The sequence below is a fragment of the Leptonychotes weddellii genome, chromosome X (genome assembly GCF_054177405.1).
Source record: "Leptonychotes weddellii isolate Sample4059 chromosome X, ASM5417740v2, whole genome shotgun sequence".
Lineage (NCBI taxonomy): Eukaryota > Metazoa > Chordata > Mammalia > Carnivora > Phocidae > Leptonychotes > Leptonychotes weddellii.
In genome coordinates, this window is record NC_138385.1 from 72,525,298 (window position 1) to 72,529,398 (window position 4,101).

At 48.5% G+C, this 4,101-nt stretch overlaps 2 pseudogenes; both read right to left on the reverse strand.

The window, feature by feature from the left end:
* Positions 1–354: 354 nt before the first annotated feature.
* LOC145717968 (ubinuclein-1 pseudogene) lies at positions 355–2,793 on the reverse strand (annotated as a pseudogene).
* A 2-nt stretch (positions 2,794–2,795) lies between these two features.
* LOC145717969 (ubinuclein-1 pseudogene) lies at positions 2,796–3,636 on the reverse strand (annotated as a pseudogene).
* Positions 3,637–4,101: the final 465 nt, after the last annotated feature.

Here is a 4,101-nt window from a genome sequence, read left to right on the forward strand (position 1 = left end):
CACAATGAGTATGAATTAAGTGCTCTTTTTTGTTTGTTTTTTTTTGTTTTGTTTTTTTAATTTAACATTTTTTTATTTTATGTTAATCACCATACATTACATCATCAGTTTTTGATGTAGCGTTCCATGATTCATTGTTTGCGTATAACACCCAGTGCTCCATTCAGTACGTGCCCTCTTTAATACCCATCACTAGGCTAACCCATGCCCCCACCCCCCTCCCCTCTAGAACCCCCAGTTTGTTTCTCAGAGTCCATAGTCTCTCCTGGTTCATCTCCCCCTCTGCTTTCCCCCTAAGTGCTCTTAATATATTTTCTTTCCTTTTTTTTTTTAAGATTTTATTTATTTTTGAGAGAGAGAGAGAGAACATGAGCGGGGAGGAGGGGCAGAGCAGGGGGGAGGGGCGGACGGGGAGGGGGAGAGGCTGAGCAGGGAGCCCAATGCGGGACTCAATCCCAGGACCCCGAGATCATGACCTGAGCCGAAGGCAGACGCTTCATCGACTGAGCCACCCAGGTGTCCTCTTAAGATATTTTCAGAAAGACAAAGCTACTTCTCTTGGTTGTGGCTTCAGTCCAGGCTTTTGTCCCAGTGACTACACCATTTGAGGGTGGGATGGATAGCATGGCCATCCCATGGATCCTCTCATGGCCAGGAGTCCTCGGCTTGTGCGACTGCATGAGGTACTCTGACCAAATGCCAAAGTGTTTGGCAGACTTAAGATGTAGGTATACAAGCTGATCTGCCACAGTGCTGAAATTCAGAAACACATATGCTTCCGTATTCCAAACCCAGAACTCTCTCCCTCCCAAGATCTGCCTCTCCATTACCTGTCCAGCAACACAGATGTGAAACCCAGAGCACCAGCTAAGCTCCTTTCGGGGAGCATGGGCTGCTACCCATGGTGGGCTTCAGGGAGTAGGTCAGTACCTTTGTTCCTCCCTGGCTTCTATCACCAGGATCTCCATTTGGACCACCAAGGCCAGCTTCTGAGAAACAGAGGTTTGCTCACTGTGGGCTTGGGACATGCTCATTGGCAGATTGTCCTGTGGGGGGAGGTTGTACACATGGGAGTGCATTTTCGGGAAGAAAAGGAGCTCTCTGGATTGTTGTTCCTCCAGAGGAGAGCTGCTAGAAGAAACCCCATGTTGGGAGCCAGAGCCAGCAAGGGCAGACTTGTAGGATAGCCCTGAAGAGCTGGAACATCGTCTTGCCATGTGGCTCAGGGAGGTAGAGGATGAAGCTGGGTTCTTAAGAGAACCGTGCTGGGGGCTAAAATGCCTCCTGAAGAGGCTGCTGTGGAGGAATGGACGCTGAGACTCAGTGGAAGATTTCGGGTCTGGAAGGTTGTTGTCAAATGGAAGTAGGTGGGTGGGGTGCAGGAGTGAAACTTTCATGCCGTCCGATGCCGCATACAGAACTGACTTGGTTCCAGGCTCTGCGGTGCTGCAATTAAGACTGTTGTTCTTCTGGAAAGCTTTGTTCAGGGGAGTCTGGCAGGAGCCCTCTTTGTAGCCAGAACTCTCGGGACTTTTCTCCTCAGACTGCTCCAGTGTCACTGTTCATTCCACCAGAAAATTGAGGGTGATTACAGAGAGCTAGAGAGGGATGGTCCAGAGGGTTGGGCTTTGGAAAATTCCTTTTTTACTTTTATACATAAAGACTGGAGACTTATATGCAAAGCAGCGGGGCTGCCGATTTTGGCTGATGGGATGAGGACCCTGTTATGAGGCTTAGTCTATGATTCCTTCACCTTGATGTTGAAGGAGCCATTACTTTCTTCTTGGTCAGTATCGATGTCAGCAGCCCATGGTGTGGTCTGCTGTCCTTACACAGAGACGTGGTCTACACCCAGCCTTGGGGCCAGAGAGTTTGGACCTCGGCATCCAGGAAAGCTTTCACCCTCCTACTCCCCAGAATGGCTCTTGTTTCTTTCCAGACCACCACCTGACAGAGCACCTCCCCGATTTCAACATTCTCTCCCAATTTCCTCTGGGCTCTGTTCTCCTTTTCCTCTTCTTTACCAGAACAAATCTGTTCTCTCTGCTCTGTGTCTTTCTCCTCTTGCAGCATCTCTGCAATCTTTGCTTGTGTGTGTGCCTGGCATTCATCCTGGTACTTGACCATCTGCTCTGGCAATGCCTTGCCAATAGCTTCTTTCAGTTTCTGTAGAGGCTCCTTCGGATGCACCCCCCCACACACACACCTCCCAGAGAAGTTTTTGAGCAAGTATGAGCAGGATGTCCTTGCTGCAGATCAAGAATGAAGTCCCATGGCCATGCACTTCAGAACGGACTCGGCTGCTCAGCTCCCAGGTTTGTACTTCCATGTTTAATAGGATCCCCTTAATATCCTGGGCGAAGAACTTCATTTGTACTCTCCCTCAGCGGTTCTGGCAGCCTGAGCCAGCTCCTCAGTACATCTCTCCAGGGCACTGGCAGGCCTTTGCAGAGGGAAGAGAACTCTTTGAATTCCTGGTCCAATCCCACCCCATGGGAATCTCTTTCATCACCCATTTCACAGAGGGTTCTTCCTTCCGGAGACTCACTGAGCAACTACTTCAAGTCCAAATCAGTGAGAGAGACCATGGCAGTGACCTCCTGGACAAATTGTTGTCAGAAGCAGAGCAGAAGGGTGAGAGCAAAGGGTGGGAGATGCTCCCCCATTCTCACAGGCTTATGCTCCTCATGCCTGTTTTTTGGGGGACTATTTCTCTTTCTGAAATTTCTTCACCATCTCTTTATCATTTAGTGCCCCTTGAGCATTCCTCCTCATTCCTCCTCATTCTTCTTCCTCCTCATTCCTCCTCATTCTTCTTCCTCCTCCTCCTCCTCCTCCTTCTCTTCTTCTTCTTCTTCTTACCAGCACTGAGAGCTATGAAACCAGTTTAAGAAAACCTGGGCTTTGTTCACTTCTTCTCCCTGTTGAAATTGTCATCTTTTTTTCTTTTTTCTCTTCTTCCTTCCTTCCTCCAACTTCTTTGGTAATTTTCCCTCTTGAATTAAGTCGTTGTCAAATTCCGAAGCTTGTCATAACTGCAGGTTCTCAGGTTGATGTAAAGTGCTCCATACTTCGTGGTCAGAGAAGCAAGAAGAAGCTCATTACACGCTTCAAGTCCAAGTCAGCGAGCAGAAGAATCAGATGCATCATACTCATCCCCCATACCAATCAAGTCCCATATTTGGTCTTTTCTATGATTCTTTCCACCCTCTTTTCCAGGCTGAAGACCTTCTACTTTTTCCTGTGCACTCTTCACTAGTCCTGGGTAGAACTCTGGGCACACTCATCATCTGGGTCAAAGACGTGAGTGTAACCTGAAGAATTGCTGCAGCCATCTTAGAATCTCAGTGCTCTTCTGCTCTCCCAACTTCCTCTTGCCCTGATTTCTTTAAAAATGTGAGATTCAGAGGGCCTGGGAAAAAGGTGAACTGGATCCCATGGTGTTCCAACATGACTACAAACAAGTGTTGGCAGCTGTTAACTGTTTGGCTTCTTTGTCACAAGTGCAACAGCCTGGTAGGCTGCAAATGTTTCCTTGCGAGCAGGCTTGGCCAGATGCATTGGCGGCAGCTCTTGTTATCAACTGGACCCAGAAGGAAGTCTACCAGTGGTGCCCCATGCAGTTCCACAGTCTGTGTCCACAGATCAAAAAACTCTCATGAGAGGGGCGCCTGGGTGGCTCAGTTGAGCCCAAGCTGCCTTGGGCTCAGGTCATGATCCCAGGGTCCTGGGATCGAGCCCTGCATCAGGCTCCCTGCTCAGCGGGAAGCCTGCTTCTCCCTCTCCCACTCCCCCTGCTTGTGTTCTGTCTCTCGCTCTTGCTGGCTGTCTGTCAAATAAATAAATAAAATCCTAAAAAAAACCAAAAACTCACATGAGAGTCAGAAAAGAGAGGGAAAATGCCAACTCAAGGTCTGTGAAACATTTCAGGGGACAGCGTGGTGGCTTGTAGTTAATGCCCTGGGAGAACTTGGAAATCTGGCGTTTTGAAAACTAGTTGTTAAAGAGGAGCACTCACTGAAGACACAACAATAAGAAAACAAACAACCCAGTTAAAAAATGAACAAAAGGCCTTGGGTGCCTGGGTGGCTCAGTTGGTTA